This window comes from Felis catus, chromosome A1, assembly GCF_018350175.1.
Source record: "Felis catus isolate Fca126 chromosome A1, F.catus_Fca126_mat1.0, whole genome shotgun sequence".
Classification (NCBI taxonomy): Eukaryota; Metazoa; Chordata; class Mammalia; order Carnivora; family Felidae; genus Felis; species Felis catus.
The window spans coordinates 210,949,133-210,966,941 of NC_058368.1; the positions used below are offsets into that span (position 1 = coordinate 210,949,133).

At 41.8% G+C, this 17,809-nt stretch overlaps 1 long non-coding RNA gene across 1 annotated transcript; it reads right to left on the bottom strand.

Annotated features, from left to right (window-relative positions):
- Positions 1-1,733: 1,733 nt before the first annotated feature.
- On the bottom strand, positions 1,734-10,953 carry LOC123380296. Its single transcript, XR_006585820.1, has 4 exons — positions 10,319-10,953; positions 8,483-8,539; positions 4,632-4,725; positions 1,734-4,020 (listed from the first exon to the last, which is right to left on the bottom strand). It is a non-coding gene; the product is annotated as an uncharacterized LOC123380296 (long non-coding RNA).
- Between the last annotated feature and the right edge of the window lie 6,856 nt (positions 10,954-17,809).

The window sequence follows — 17,809 nt, forward strand, 5'->3', positions numbered from 1 at the left end:
AACAGTGGGTGAGAACAACGCACAGGCCCTATTTTGGTGGGAGGGCCAGGAGGAAAGATCTTTCTGAGAAACATTTAAGCCAAAGGCTCCAGGATAAATAACACTTAGCCACAGGGAGCAAATGCATCAGTGCCCTGTGTCTGTGCCTTCACATTCAATTTCAGTGCCAGGGCCCTGACTTCCATCTGCCAGCACCTGTGTCTCTTTCCCTGGGGGCTTTCCCGGGTAGCCCAGGTCCATCATGTCCCACCCGGCAGCAGGGAAGAGTCCTGGGGCGTTAATACCCCCACAGAGTAGGACTGAAGTAACGTCTGTTGGGAGTTGATTGAGTAAATCCCTCCACTTTCAGGCCCCTGACTGGGAGAATTCTGACATGTATGTTCCAAGCCGTTTTCCAGAGTCACCCGGTGGAAGGAAGCTCTGAGTGTCCACTCACATGGTCGCTCATTACTGCGCCCTTATCTGTTGTCTGTCCTTGCTTGCCTCAACCTCCTTGGCCCCTTACCTGTATTTCCTGGGACAACCACCCAAATATAGGAACTCAAGAACTCATCTCAGGGTTTGATTCTCAAGAACCTAAATGAAGACCCCAGCTCAAGTACAGAGAGAAGGAGAGCTGGGAAGGCCCTGGGGCTGGTCATGGAGAAGGTCAGGGTAACCAGGGCACAGTGAGGGGGGGCCGTGTCCAAGTAGAAGGAGGCAGTGGCCAAATCATGCAGACTCCCATGAGCCCTTGTCTAGCTTTCTTTTGCTGTGGGAACAGCTTAGTGTTCATTTAGTGGCTGAAAACACTGTTATTGTCCTATATACAATTGTGGAAGCCAGAGGTGCAAAATGGGCCTCACTGAGCTAATATCAGAGCACTGGCAAGACTGTGTTCCTCTCTGGAGGCTCTAGAAGAAAAAGCCTTTCCTGCCTGCCTTCTTTGGTCATGTCTTGTTCCACCTTGCAAGCAGCAGAGGTCAGTCAGTTGAGCCGTTACACATGTCATCTCTGACTCTCTCTTCTTCCCTTTTGCACTTGCAAGGATGCTGGTCATTACATCGGGCACACCTCCCATTTTGAGGTCAGCTGATTCCCAACAGTAATACCGTCTGCAGGCTTAATTTCCCTTTGCCTGTAGTCTTGCATATCTAGTGCTCTGGGGATTAGAATTTGAACCCTTTGTCAGGGGAGCATTCTTCCTTCTACCACAACCATGTAAACGAGTTTGGATTTTTCAAAGAGCTACAGGCAAATGGGAAATTTAAACTGAAGAATGATATGATCTAATGTGTGTTCTTAAAAGATGGCTGCTGTATAATGAATCATTTAGGGAGGACAAAGGTGACAAGGGGGAGATTAACCAGGAAACTACTGCAAAAATTCAGGTAAGAAGCAGTAGGAAAGGGGCCGAGGTGGTTGTACAAGAGATAGTTGGTGGTTCAATCAATAGGATGGTTAATGACTAGATCCGAGAACAAGAGAAAGGAAGGTTTTGAAAATGATTCTGAGGTATCTTGCTTTCACATCTGGGTAAATGGAGCCGGTGATTTAACTAATGTGGGAAACACTGGTTTAGGGAAGATAAAACATTCAAGTTTCATCAAGCTTATTGTTTTTAAGTTTATTTATTTTGCAAGAGAGAGAGAATGAGCGGGGAGGAGGGGCAGAGAGAGAGGGAGAGAGAAGATCCCAGGCAGGCTCCACACCATCAGCACAAAGCCCAACGTGGGGCTCGAACTCATGAACGGTGAGATCATGACCTGAGCCCAAATCAAGAGTTGGACACTTAACCAAATGAGTCACCCAGGCACTCCTCATCAGGCTTATTTATAGATGCATGTGAAATATATAAATGGATATACTTAGGTGGATATATAAGTCTGGACTTCAAAAGTAAGGTCTGGATCAAGGGTATATATGTTTGAGCCACCACCATATTGATAGTAATTACAGCTGTGGGAATACATGCAATGACCGTAGGAGAGAGAAGAGCAGAGAATGGGAAAAGAATGACATCAAGCATTTAGGCATAAGACCCCTTTCCCCTGGGCATGACTTATTTGTTCTGCTATTTGTTAGCTGTCCCCTCCTCTATTTTTACACATTGGACTTCTGTGTGGTGCTGATCAGATCTTACTCTGTACTGTATGGAGCTGGACCTTTTGTATTTTCCATTTCTTACTTCTTATGCTGGATTCTGGATACTTTTCTCAAATCTATCCAATTTCATAGCCACGCCTGTCTAATGTACTATTTAGCACACTCACTGAGTGTTTATTTTATTTTAATGCAGTAACTATACTTTTATTTCCAGAATTTCCATTCACTTCAGAGTGATGCATTTCCTTGAGTGGGTTGTTATGTCTGTGAGATCAGCCCCAAGGAAACTGGCATTGGTGGGCAGTTCATGTGCCTGGGCTGCGAATATTTGTCTCTACAATTGTTTTTGCTCTGCCTCACCTACCTTCCGAGAGTATACCAATTACATATTAGTTTTTATGCAAAGAGCCCAGGCTTACAAATTATTTCTCATGGGTTTCTCTTTTTCTTCCAATGCCTTCAGGACAATGGCTAGGGTGAGGGGTATTCTTCTATTGCCTTTTTCTAGTAATAGGCCAGCCATTCAGAGAATCATAGATGACTGGTTTCAGACTTGATAATTCAACGTGCCAAGGATTTGTGTCCAGAACCCTCCCCCAATGCCACTCATGAGAGATAGATGTTCCCCCAACCCCCACCAGCAGTCATTAAAGCTATATTCCAACTACTGTTCAATTCTTTCAGATTTAGCTCTGGGTAACTATGCTAACTTTGAGGTCCCTCTTTGTTTAGGGAACTCCCTGTCTTGGTTACTCTTGGCTGTGCATTCAAGAATTCTAAGACTGGGTTCCTTGCAAATCCCTACTCCTTAAGTTATAAACATGAAAAATCATTCTTACTTTTTTAAGCAATTGCTACCAATTGCATCCTGTTCAGTGGGTATCTATCTACCAGGAACCTTGGCAACTCCTCAATCTGAGGCTATCCCTTTTCAGTTAGTAAAATAATCTCATCTTGGCCAATTCTGAGTGTTTTCCATCATAGAAATATAATCTTACACTGTACTCAAGGCTCTCACCACCTCATAAGAGCCTACCGTGCACATCTCTTTCCCAACTCAGAGTTCAGTGATGTCTTGTTGGAATTCCAAATTGGCCCTGACGGGATATTTATACTGTGGTGATAATCAAACACTACAAATCACACACACACACACACACACACACACACACACACACTCCTCCTTCAGAGAAGCACAGCACTGCCCTTCCCCTCAAGGCTAAAGGTGTGGTTCCACTGCTATCAAGTTTGTGTGGGGCTGTGGGGTCGACATGTGGGAAGCAAGGATCTTGATCTCCTATTGCTCACTCCTGACTCTCATCTGATTAATATTATGTGGGTGGTGTGGTGGGACAGTCCACTGCAAGTTGACTGTCTTCTTCTTTGTTTATGTAAACTCTCATGTTGGTGGTCATGAATATACTGTCCTATTTCTGTTGATTATCAGTGCTGACCTAAAACTTTGCCTAGATCTCAGGAGAGAGAGGCCCCACAGGCCCGAGTCACAAGACAATAATCCCAACTCCCCAGGCACTGGTTGACTCTCTGAGACTGAGTCCCATATTCTGACTGACCCCCAATGACTGCATCACACCTACATTCCTCTGTTACATCTCTTTGTCCATGATGGAGAGACCCCAATAAACATGCAGCCATAATATTTATGTACTTTTTGCACCCCAGTTTGGGGTCTTCAGACTCAAGTTGTAACCAGGGTCCAGGGCCCAACAGCACCTAGGTTTATATGAGGAAACTGTGGGACATATGTTGGTGGGTACATGCAGCTGGGCAGTAAAGGTCAGGTGGATCGTTGTCTTGGGATCAATCATGTGGGTTCTTGCTGGTGTCAGGAATGTAATTCTTGCTTGAAGGGGTTTCAGTTCCCACCATGACATGCTTTGCCTGCCAGGTCTTTCGCCTGAGTTAAGAGATTAGCTAGAGAAAAGAACTTAATGAGTTAAAAAGTACAAACTGAGGTCAAAATGGAAGTAAAGTCCTTTGTCAGCATGAAAGCCATCTGCCTTCCCTTTCAGGAACCAGGAACCTCAGGAGGCATCCTTATAACCCTTCTTCCAGCCTTAACACCACGCTGCCTCAGTGATCTCCTGCCATGAGGCGAGGCTCCAAATCCCTTTCTTATAGATACTACAGGCCTCATAAGCAAGTCTTTTGTCTGTTTGTAAATACCACTCCCCCCAAACAAAACCCCATATTCTCTCCTGGTTCTCCTCTTACATCATTCTTGGCCAAGAGCATCCCAACCTATCGGTCTCTCTTATGCTTGCGGGCAAACCTCTGGTCTCACACTGAGATTCAGATTTTCTTCCAGTCGTCCTTGAATGCTGACACTGTGTTTTCAATGGGCATTATCACCATTTACCACATCCCACTTCAACATCTCTGGGACATGTAATCTGGTAGTTTTTGAGCAAGAGGCGTTGGACTCTACATCGACTCAGTCTCAGCGGAGGAAGTCAAATTTCACTTCTACTTGATTGACTTCTATCTTATTTGAATCTTGTGTATCGAATATTTTAATATCTCACCTTTATGATAAAAAATTGAAAGTGATGACATGTTCCTAAGGCACCCTGATGACAGAGAGTAGAAGAAGGCAGTCTAGAAGTACAAATTCTACATCTGAAAAGGAAGAGACAGTGCTGTAATTTTTAAAACAAGATAGTGTGTACAATCAAATGCTGTTTGTACTACCTTGGCCAAGTAAGAAAGCGGGCAAATTTTTCCATGAAAATTCGTGTAGCACATATACACTTGAGGTTCCATAGGGGGGGAAAAGCACTCTTCACACTTCTCTTACCCAACCCTAACATACGAATGGGAAAACAGACAATTTAATTATGTGTAACAAATTTAAACGCTGCTGAAAATTTCTTAAAAGAAAATAGTGATGGCGGCATTAAAATAAATAGTGAATAGGGAGTCCAATAGAAAAACAGCCGATCCCATCCAGACAGACATTAAATCACATGTGTAAAACAAAAGCGAAGTTACGGTAGTAACAAAGAAAGTCACAAAGCCTTTTATACTTTCAGCAAAAGCATCCAGGGCATATCAAAAAGAGGGCATTGGTTTCATAAACGTGGATCAGTGGAATGAAATAATATACATGTTTCACAGAATGAGGGGTGTTTAGGATAATACTAGTTTCTGTGGCAAATAAAGCCAGAAACGTCTAATGGCCTAAGAGTAATAGAAACGAATTTCTTACTCGTGTTTACTAGGTCTTTAGGCAGAGATTGGCTGACCCTCTTTCACACAATCATTCAGAGATGCAGGATGATGGGAGCTCTGTCCTTGTGGACAGGTGGTCTCTAGGGTCACCCTGGGACTCCTCCACCCTAGCCAGAAGGAAGAGGAAGAGAATGGAGGCAAACTTCTGGGAAGCTGATACGGCCCAGGTCTAGAATCATCTTCCCTGTAGGTTGTTCAGAACAGAATAGCTCTTCATCTGACTTCTGTAGGGTATATGCAGTGCTGCCTAAGACGTAGGCATTCGTCCAATCATCTCTAAAGGACCACCACGGAAAGCCATGAAGGTTGTTTCTTCTTTTCTGTTGTAATGCAAGGGCCTGACTTAAATTTTGATCTTGGGGCATTCATATCAAAGGTGGCTGTCAAATGCATCACCAGCCACAGACCAGATAAAGAGTCAGGCTGTTTTCCCAGACTGAGGCTTCTTTGTTTTACAGATCTCGGTTGATTTCCATAACTGACCATTTGGGCTGCTTGCTTTGTTTGTTCCCATTTTAAATTCCAGCACTTGTGTGAAAAACTCATCAATAGAGAGTGAGCCCCCACCCTCAACCCCAATGAAACGGAATCTCCAGCCCAACTACTGTCTTTGCACCCACAACCAGGTGTGCTGTATAGTTTTCAGTTCTTGTAAGTAATAAAACCTTTATTTTGTGAAGCTTTCTGACCGTTGTTGTGGAAAGGTGTCTTGTAACTGGCTCAACTACCCACCTAACGTGGGTGTGGGAAGGGGAGATGTCTGTGGGAAGCTCCCCGGGGGCCAGGTGAGTGCCGCCAGACCTTTCTAGCCCAGAGTACTGCATGGGCTCCCGGCAGAGCACACAAGGAGCACCCTTCAAGACCTCTAAATCTTGGCAAGGCGTCTGTGTTTCTGTGTAAGGAGAAAAGAACTAGAAGTAAAACTGTTTGGGTGGAGCACTCGGGCAATTATATAGAGATTTATGTTGGCAGGGGGTGTGGAAGGAGGAAAGTTAGAGGAGAGAGTATGGCAAAGCAGTGGGATGTGGGGGGAGCCCAAGGCCAGGGTGAGGCAGAATACTCTTCTTTTTCTGTGAAATGCTGGGAAAAAAAGTCTCAAAACAACAATGAACAATGAAAACAGTGTTCCAAAAATTTAAGAGAAAATATCACTGTCCATTCAATGCCATTTACTCCTAATTCTATAAATGTCACGAGCAAGAAGATTTGCAAATACACACATGCTGAGACTCACACTTGGTGGCTCAGTCAGTTAAGCATCTGACTTCAGCTCAGGTCATGATCTCACAGTTTGTGAGTTTGAGCCCCGCGTCGGGCTCTGTGGTGACAGCTCAGAGCCTGGAGCCTGCTTCGGATTCTGTGTCTCCCTCTCTCTCTGCCCCTCCCCTGCTCGTGCTCTCTCTATGCCTCAAAAATAAATAAAAACATTAAAAAAAATTTTTTTAAAGGAACTTACACTTGGGAAGCCTCTAACACACTGGCCTCGGAGCTGCCCAGGGTGGCCAGTAAGTCAGAGCTGGGATGACTTTAATTACGTGACATTTATACTCAGTGAAGATGTGCTGAAGTTCCTTGCTTATTGTAACAATCTGAGGGTCCTTTTCAAACAATACTTTAATTGATTTTGATTGCCTTTTTTCCTTTCCCTCTTCCCCCCCCCCCCCCCCCCAGCCCAGGCCAAACCAGCCTTCTCTAGTTACTTTAAAAAGATTAGCTTTCTTAAAGAATTTAGGCCTTACAGCCTTTAAAAAAAATCATAAATCTGTGGGTAGGAGTAATTCAAATTTCGCATGAGACTCCTGAAACTGTTCATGTCCTTGTTTGTTTGAAACATTTACATAATTATGCCAAAACCACACATGACCTCAATAACCAAAGTCAAGGAAAACTGCTATCACAAGCTTTTTTAACTCCTTCGAAACCTTGGTTTTATCATGTCCGTAGCACTTTATCTGCTGTTTTGTTTTTGTGAGGTTGGCATCAAAACGGTATGTTCTAATGGGATACGTTTAGACCTTGAAAATACATGGTCAGTTAGAAGATTGTTCACTAGCATTTTGGAAGCTTCCATTCAATTATAGCAGTCAACGCTGGCTGACAGAACTGCAGTTTTGTGGCTCAGACACCATCTGAATCGCGGAAGGATCCATGAAACTTATTTTGGTTCTTTCTACAAGAAGCAAGCAAAACGTAGATGGAAGATAGAAACTTCAGTGTGACCGTCCTTTCCATCTCCAGTGGTTCAAAGTAGCTGACCTAACCTTTGCCTTTTGATTTAGACAATGGCAGCCACTGGAGCCAAAGTCAACGCCTTAGTATTATGGCTTGGCTCAATGTATATAACTTTTTGCTCCAGTTTTTTATAGAAATGCCTGTTTACAGAATACATGCGATACCCAGCATAGAAAGAACTATATGCTGGCAGCTGTTGATGATTGAAGGACAGTCTCACAAAAGCTCGTAAAGATGGAGGAACCCCATTCAGATGTAGACAAGTTATTGTGACATAGGTACGCTTGGGTCTGGAGCCTTTGGCAAAGGGTATTAGTGACACACAGATATACCATGTGAAAAAAAATGTAATCATCACCGAGGACAGTGATATTTCCCTAAACTACAGGAAAATGGTTTATATGTCATTTCATTTGGAGATTAATAGTTATTCACTAAAAAAGCCTTTACAATTTGACTAAATTTTTTTTACTTATAGGTTTATAGAAGAAAGTTATTTGGTCACCTTTAAAAGTGGGAAATGAACAAAACATTTTTTTTTTTTTAAATTAGGTATGATCATGGCAGTTCATTGAACCAAAATATGTTTGGTCTCATAGATGCATGCATAGACCTATGGTTTTTTTCTATACATGCCTAGTTTGAAAGCCGAGCAAAGATCAGTTGGGAAAACAAGGGATTTTTTTCCTCAGTTTATGAATTTAAGCTTATAAAGACAGGATGTTGAGAGTTACCTTTTTTAAATGTACTTTCCATGCTATTAGAATAAGTTGCCATTAGAGGACATGGGAGGCAGAATAACGGCCCCTCAAAGTTGTCTATATTCTAATCTTTGGAATTGGTGACAGTGTTAGTACACATGGCAAAAAGGAATTAAGGATGTAGATGCAATTATAATCATTAATCAGCTCACCTTAAAATAGAGGTTATCCTAGATTATTTGTGTGGGCCAGATGGCTTCACCGGGGCCCTTAAAAGTGGAAGAGGGAGGCAAAAAAGGAAGTTAGTTTTATGAGAACTACTCAACCCACCATTGTTGGCTCTGAACACAAGAGGAAGGAGGTCATGATTTAAGAATGCAGGTGGCAGAACTTCCAGAAGGGAATGCAGCCCTACTGACAACTTTATGTTAGCCCATTAAAACCAATGTGGAACTTCAAATCTTTTTTTTTTTTTAATGTTTATTTATTTTTGAGACAGAAAGACAGAGCACGAGCTGGGGAGGGGCAGAAAGAGAGACACCAATTCCCGAGTAGGCTCCAGACTCTGAGCTGTCAGCACAGAGCCCAATGTGCGGCTCCAACCCACGAACCGCGAGATCATGACCTGAGCCGGAGTCGGACGCTTAACCGACTGAGCCACCCAGGCGCCCCCTGGAACTTCTAATCTTAAAAATAATACACTAGTGGGTTTTTTTAAGCCATGACGTTTGAGATAGTTTGCTACAGCATCAATTAGAAACTAATAGAAATGCTATCAGGATGATACAGAATATCAACACTTGGGGAAAAAGTTAGAATGTTAGCCACAGAGTGGACTGCGGTAACGTAGCTCAGCTTTATGCCACTCACTCTGAATTCTGTGTAAAATATTATAAACCTTTAAAAATGTATATAACTGAACTTCGATGAAAGGAAAATAAAATCCATTGGAGAGAAATAAAGAATTTTAAGTCAGAGGGGAAAAAATGGGTAACTGGTGGGATTTTGAACCAGACACAAGCATCCTACTGGTAGTGGGAATAAAATGTTCCAGGATAACAAAGGAGAAATTAGTTATACCTTGAGTATGCAAGGGAGACCTACGTGGTGGTTGGCACGTAAATTGGCCTGCAGAGGGGAATGGAATTTCACCAGGTTCATAAAGGAAGGCAGAAAGGTATTGTAGACAGAGGTCAAAGACATCTGGCATGAGAGTGGAAAGTATGTTCCAGAATCCACATTGTGCTCGGTGTGGGGTGACCTAGAAGTTTAAAGTAAAGTAGATTGGGTCCAGATTATGCAAAGTCTTGGATGTCTTCCTAAGGAGTTTTGCCTCTCTTATAGGCCAAAGGTCACAAACCAGAGGCCTGCAGATGTGTTTCAGTTGGCTCTCCCAGTGTTTGTGGGGGCTTGGGGGTGTGTGTTTGGGTTTTTGGTTTATTTACAATTTAAATTATAAGATTAAAAACATTTTAAAAATTGGGAGACCTAACATAAAATTCTAGACTTCCAGCTTCTCTGAAGGGCAAAAAAAAAAAAAAAAAGTGAGAGGTGGCCACACGGGGCCTCACTTGACCACAAATGGCGAGTAGCAATTGACCATTGAGGCTGCGCACGTCCTCTCCAGGCCACCACCATTTCCAAACTCCCCACCACTCCTCATTGTGTGATACCTGTCTATTTCACACATGTTTGTACCTGCTGGACTTCTGCATTTGTATTCATGAACCCTGCTGCAAACAGGTGGTAACCACTGAAGGATTTTAAGATTGAAGCTGTGCTTTGGGAAGAAAACCCTGGTAGCAATTTTAAAAGCTCCTCTGCATTTCTGATGGCACATTATGTGCATTTCTGTCATTGCATTTACAACACTGGGTTAAAATGATCTATTGATGTGTTTGTCTCCCCTGCTAGACAGTGAAATCTTGTAAAGGGTCAGAGATATTTCGTGTAAATTGCTGTTAATATTACTGGATGATTGTGTAAAGTAATGATTTTAAAGCACTAGAGGAATGTTCAATAAACATAAAATACATTTGAAGTCTTACCCAGATCCTTCTAATCACCAAGATCCTCTCCTGTGACAGCTACTGTGCTCTGTATCTGGCAGTTCTGAAGCGTTGGAAAATTCCACTGGAAAAAAGATTGACGTAAGCCAAAATAATACTGCAGAGTTCAGTCAGAATAATGTAGGCACTCAGATCACTTTCTGGTCACCTCTCTGCCCTCTGCCATAGATAATACACAAATACATTAAAATCCACTTAGTATAAGAGCTTCTCTGATAATAATGTGTCATATTGCTTTAGCAATTATGTAAGGAGAAAGAGGCGCTTAATTTCAAATGGCCAGCCCATTTGAAGCTGCACTTAAAAATAGCATCAAGTGAAAGTTTGGTTACAGGGCTAACAGATCATGAATACATCCATTTAGCCAAATGAATCAAGTTGCTTTTTAATTTAACAGAAAAATAAGCTTTAGAACATTTACCCACAGAAACACTTACACTATTTCGGAATAAAATGTAAAGCAAAGCCTGAAAATTTACCCTACCAGTCTTTGAAGTTACATACCCAGGTTCACATTGGACAAATTAACTGATCATTTCTCAATTATTAATAAGCAGTAAAGCTATGTATCTATTAAGTATGGATGCCCATCTTTAAAGTGGAACTTCATTTCTTTATTTCATTATTATTATTTTTAATTTACATCTTAGTTAGCTAACATATCGTGTAATAATGACTTCAGGAATAGAATTTAGTGATTCATCACTTACATATAACACTCAGTGCTCATCCCAACAAGTGTCCTCCTTAATGCCCCTGTGCATTTAGCTCATCCCCCCACCCAACACCCCTCCTGCAACCCTCAGCTTGCTCTTTATATTTAAAAGTCTCTTAAATATAAAGATGCAACTGCTTTGTCTCCCTCCTTGTTTTTATATTATTTTTGCTTCCTTTCTTTATGTTCATCTGTTTTGTATTTTAAATTCCACATATGAGTGAAGTCATGAAGTTTGTCTTTCTTTGACTGACTTATTTCGCTCAGTATAATACACTCTAGTTCCATCCACATTGTTGCAAAGGGCAAGATTTCATTATTCAACATAGTGTTGCATTCCTAGCCTCAGCAATCAGACAACACAAAGAAATAAAAGGCATCCACATTGGCCAGGAGGAAGTCAAACATTCACTCTTTGCAGACGACATGATACTCTATGTGGAAAACCCAAAAGAGTGCACCAATTGGCTTCAGTGAAGCCTCAGGATAAAGAAATCAACATTCAGAAATTGGTTGTATTTCCATACACCAGTAAGGAAGCAGCAGAAAGAGAAATCAAGGAATACAAAATAACTAGGAATAAACCTAACTAAAGAGGTGAAAAAAATCTATACACTGAAAACTATAGAAAGCTTATGAAAGAAATTGAAGAAGACACAAAAAATAGAAAAATATTCCATGCTCATGGATTGGAAGAACAAATATCGTTAAAATGTCAATACCACCCAAAGCAATCTACATATTCAATGCAATCCCTATTAAAATAACACTAGCATTCTTCACAGAGCTAGAACAAACAATCCTAAAATTTGTATGGAACCACAAAAGACCCTGAATAGCCAAAGTAATGTTAAAAAAGCTTTTCTTTTTTTTTTCTTTTTTTTTTTAATGTTTATTCATTCTTGAGACAGAGAGAGACAGAGCATGAACAGGGGAGGGTCTGAGAGAGAGGGAGACACAGAATCCGAAACAGGCTCCGGGCTCCTAGCTGTCAGCACAGAGCCTGACGCGGGGCTCAAACCCACGGATCGCGAGATCATGACCTGGGCCGAAGTCGGACGCTCAACCGACTGAGCCACCCAGGCGCCCCAAGTAATGTTAAAAAAAGAAAACCAAAGCTGGAGTCATCACAATTCCTGACTTCAAACTGTATTACAAAGCTGTAATCATCAAGACAGTACTGGCACAAGAACAGACACTCAGATCAATGGAACAGAATAGAGAACATAGAAATGGACCCACGAATGTATGGCCAACTTATCTTTGACAAAGCAGGAGAGGACATCCAATGGAATAAAGACAGTCTCTTCAGCAAGGGGTGCTGGGAAAACTGGATGGCGACATGCAGAAAAATGAACCTGGACCACTTTCTTACACCATACACAAAAACAAACTCAAAATGGATGAAAGACCTAAACGTAAGACAGGATAGTTTCCTGAAAAAGAAATTTTGGAAGTTACATACATGGGTTTCATTTAAATTATGCAGCAATCTTTTGTTTTTGTTATCCCATATTTTTTGTAATGAAGATCTCTCTCTGTCACCAAATCAAGCACGGTATTTCATGACTATAAGGATGATAATCACTAGCAAAAGGATAACAGCAACCGAAGCTGGGATAGCTTTTATTCTGCATCCATGCCACCACATTTGCCTTCGAAGTTGTTTGGATCTGTTGCTAAAAGCAGGTGCATTATCTTTCTGATTTGTCTTGTAATAAGCTTTCTGATTTGTCTTGTAATTCATTTGTTTTCTCCTAGAAGAGAAAACAGACAACAACTTCTTTGATGTCGGCCGCAGCAACTTCTTACTTGACATGTCTCCAGAGGCAAGGGAAACAAAAGCAATAATGATTATTGGGACCTCATCAAAATCAAAAGCTTCCTCACAGTGAAGGAAACAATACGCAAAACTAAAAGGCAACCGACAGAATGGGAGAAGATATTTGCAAAGGACATATCAGATAAAGGGTTAGTACCCAAAATCTATAAAGAACTTATCAGACTCAACACCCAAAAAACAAATAATCCAGTGAAGAAATTGGCAGAAGACATGAATAGACACTTTTCCAAAGAAGACATCCAGATGGCCAATAGACACATGAAAACATGCTCAGCATCACTCAGCATCAGGGAAATACAAATCAAAACCGCAATGAGATAACCTCACACCTGTCAGAATGGCTAACATTAACAACTCAGGCAACAACTGATGTTGGAGAGGATGTGGAGAAAGAGGATCTCTTTTGCACCACTGGTGGGAATGCAAACTGGTGCAGCCACTCCGGAAAACAGTATGGAGGTTCCTCAAAAAACTGAAAATAGAACTACCCTACAACCCAGCAATTGCACTACTAGGTATTTATCCAAGGAATACAGGTATGCTGTTTCAAAGGGGCACATGCACCCCAATGTTTATAGCAACGCTATCGACAATAGCCAAAGTATGGAAAGAGCCCAAGTGTCCATCGCTGGATGAATGGATAAAGAAGATGTGGTATATTTATACAATGGAATATTACTTGGCGATAACTTTAAGCAACTATAGGGGCACTATAGAAATGGAAACTTTTGCAAAGGCAAAAACAAATACTTTTGGTTTGGGACTACAAAACACTTTGAACTATGGATGGCCCCCTATTTAAAGTTTAAAAAGTAACTAGGAATCTATTCACTTAAAGTATTTAACAAAAAGTCTGGGAACACTGTCCTATGGTATATGGTCCTGGGCAAAGAAGAAGGCTTTCATCAAAATCTTAATTGATGAATCATTTTCTGTAGAAATACTCCACTGTCGAGGAAGCAAATTTCTTATCCAAGACACTCTTTGAAGACTAAATAAACATCCCCTGGGCATCCTGGAAAAAGCTATCATAAACCCTGCCAAACGATAAATAACATGCCCAAAACAATACGCATGACAAAGAGAACATTCGCTGCTTTTTTCATTCCTTCCTTCACTCATCCCATTATTTGTTCCTTCCCTCTTTGGTTAATGAGAGTGCCTTTTGCACATGGACATGTGAGAGCCGATGGAGAGAAGAACAGAAAAGGAAGAACATACTCAGTTCACACGATCTCATACGAGCGCCCACCAAGAAAGTTATTAGAAGAGGCAACTGGTCAAATGTGTAAGCAGAACCTGATACAGAGTGAGGCGGTGCAAGCCGGGCACAGTCAGTGGGTAGGATCCAGAGAGTATCTTCTGTGGGAACCGATTTAGGATTGGAGGCACAACTTCTGAGATTATGTGATGGCCTCACCAGCAGGACCCAGTGTGAAATGAAAATGGTGGGGGAGGCCCTCCTTGTTCAAAAAAACAGGACAAAATGTATTTTCCTTTCTTCTGCAGTTCTCCCTCTCTCCCTACCTGTCCTGGTATTTTTTATTTGTCGTTAATGTTGTGTTTTCTCAGGCACAGGACTATTGCGGGCGACTCCAGATCCTCACAGGTGCCCAGGGCCCTGTCCTGTGACACAGCACACAGAGTGTGCGGGCCCGACCCACCTCCCTGACCTGGAGCTCAGGATCCCACGGGAGCAGGGCCACGGTGGTCTCAGGTAGGGCCGTCAGAGGCAAGACTGCAAGTGAGCTGAGGCCTCAAGCCAGTGGCACGTGGTCCATTGACCCACTGGACTTCACTTACGAAACACAAATTCAAAGATAAACTCATTGAGAATTTCCAGATGGAGCCTTAAACCCTGTGCATGGGGCCTTTCTCAGAGTGGGCCCCATGCATCCACATGGTCACAGACCGTGTAGTCAGCCCCATGGCAAATCAGCCAGTCCTGAAAGACCTCCCAAATCCTCACTGAAATATATGTGAACATCACCATCTTCCCCCACAAAATCGAATTAGGGAATCAAGAGGGAAAGAGAGAGAGAGACAGAGTAGAAGTTACCATGAACTTCTCTGTCCATGTAAAGAACGTTCTAAGATTAAAAAAAACAAAAACAAAAAAAACGGAAGTCACACAGTTCCATAAAATGTGAATGAAAATTGAATCGTACTTAGATATATACTGGAAATGTTTTTATTTTAAGGATAAAGGAAAATTCTATACCTATCCAGGTACAAAAATATACATTTTCTTAAAAATCGCCACAAAGAAACAAAAATCATCCTGACCTGACTTAGATGGCCGTCAGTGCTAAAAAGACAGAAGATTAATCCACAACCTGCTTTGTGGACATTAATGGTGAAATGTGGAGGCCCTACCCCTGGTCAAAGTGCTGTCTACCAAAGCAAGAGAAATCCATTCAGATACCTTCAAGTGACAAAACAATATGCCATTCATATATTCGGGGGCGAGGGGGTGAAGGGTGGGAGGTGGGAAGAACTATTTAAAGTGTACTCTATCCGGCTACAGAGTTAATCAAAATTATCAAGAATATTAAAACTGGGGCTCCTGGGTGGCTCACTCGGTTAAGTGTCTGACTTCAGCTCAGGTCTTGATCTCGTGGTTTGTGGGCTCGAGCCCTGCCTCAGGCTCTGGGCTGACAGCTCAGAGCCTGGAGCCTGCTTCTGATTCTGTGTCTCCCTCTCCCTTTCTCTTTCTGCCCCTCTCCCACTTATGTTTCCCCTCTCCCCAAAATAAATAAATAAAACATGTAAAAATTTTTAAAAAAGAATATGAAAACTTTTATTTGAAGTCTTCTAGCGAGTATTACAATTTCAAAATATAGAGTTAAATATAAATAATTTTTTCTAAATCTCTGTTTAGATTTGAATTCCCCCCAAAACAGACCCTGAGGCATGGATTTGAGAGCCAGTATTTTATTTGGAATGTCGGGAAACATGTAGAAGAATGAGAGAGGAAAGGAAGGCAACTAGTGGGGGTGGGGGGCGATGAGGGGAGGGGGTTGACAAGCCAGTTACAATGAGGATAACCGGATTGGATCCCCCTGGGAAGTTCTGACAAATCATGCAAAATGCATGCCCCAAGGTCACCACACCCAAGAGGTGCCAGAGTAGGGACACTTACTTTCAGAGCTACAGAAGTGTAGCCCCCCTTCCAGCCTGGAGGCTGGACAGAGGTCCCTGGCAGCTTCAGGGTGCAGAAGTAAGTGGTTCTCAGCTGGAGCACACTGCAGGGGGAAGGTCTGAGGGATGTCAGTGGTCACGAGAGCACTCAGACTGCTTGGGTCACCCAATGCAAGCAGCCACAACCAATTCTTAAAGAAGATAAGATGGTGAAAAAAACAAAAATGCAGGCTGTAGGCTGACTCACAGCTCCAGATAAATTAGGGAATACTAGGAATTGAAGAAGGGTAAAGAAAGCAGAGCAAAGGAAATTCATGCCCAACTCCTTATCGCTTACAAAGGCAAAATGCAAAGTTACTGTCAATTGAGAATTATAGAAATATAAGCTTGGTTTAACTTGGTGCTTGCAAAATTAAGGGCAACTACAAGAGAATAAAATACTAGTTATTTCCCATCCTTACCATCACATAAAATAAAAAGAAACAAATGCATTGTAACACAAACAAAAGACAAGCCAAGAGAGGTAGAATAGAGTAACACCATATGTTTCTATTGTAACTATATGTGGGTGAAGTGCTCCCTGCGAAAGGACAAAAGCTGTCCACTTATGTTTTAAAAATTCCCACATAGGCTGCCATGAGAAATTTGCCCAAATCTAAGTATCATAAAGTTTAAAAATAAATAAGACACTGTGCTTCGATGTAATGCCAGGTCGAAGAGGAAATGTTTTCCTATAATGAATATACTCAATAATGCAGAGTATGCAATCATAAAGTAATCATTGATTGCGTTTCTTTATTTAAGGGTTTTGCTGATTTGACATGAAATATAGTCTTGGATGAAGATGACATAAAACTCATGCCACGGCAATGAGGACATTGACAGGAAACTGGTTAATAAATGTCAATTCGCAAGAGTCAAATACAAAAGCAAATTTTAAATGCCCTGAAATCTTCCAGCTCATGTAACAGAGGCTTCCCTAAATTTGACATTTATATCACATTGCCAATCAAGTTCTGTGTGGATGAAAAATAGTAAGGAACAATCCCTAATAAGCATGCTAGAATAAACCACACTATCTTTCCCTTCCCTATAGACAGTATTTTAAAATCTATTCAGGCTCTAGAAAATATTATAGAAAGAAGTAGTCAAAGAGTATGTAGGAAAGAAAACAAAGGAGGAAAAATAACACAGCATGTGTCTGGCAGGGAATTAATAAAAATATGAAGTAAACATTTAAAAAAAGGGGGGACGCCTGGGTGGCTCAGCCGGTTGAACATCCGACTTCGGCTCAGGTCATGATCTCACGGTTTGTGAGTTTGAGCCCCGCATCGGGCTCTGTGCTGACAGCTCAGAGCCTGGAACCTGCTTCAGATTCTGGGTCTCCCTCCCTCTCTTCCCCTCCCCCACTCATGCTCTGTCTCTCTGTCTCAGAAATAAACGTTAAAAAAAATATGAAGTGAATTTTTCTGATTTGTGATGATTGTGGTATTTATTGCTGTATTTTCCTTTTGCATTTTAAATAAACATTCACTAGCATACTTCATTTGCATTAGTAATTGTGTGTGTGTGTGTGTGTGTGTGTGTGTGTGTGCCCCTGAGCCCACTTGTGAAGGCGAAGGTCTGTCCCTCACCTCCACCACCAGGGGCCAACAGCTTATTTCATCTTCACTGCACTTGTTAACATCTAACTTGTCCTTGCCTTTCTGTTTAAATATTTGTTATAGTTCTCCATGTCCCCCCCCCCCCAAACACATGCAATATAGCATAC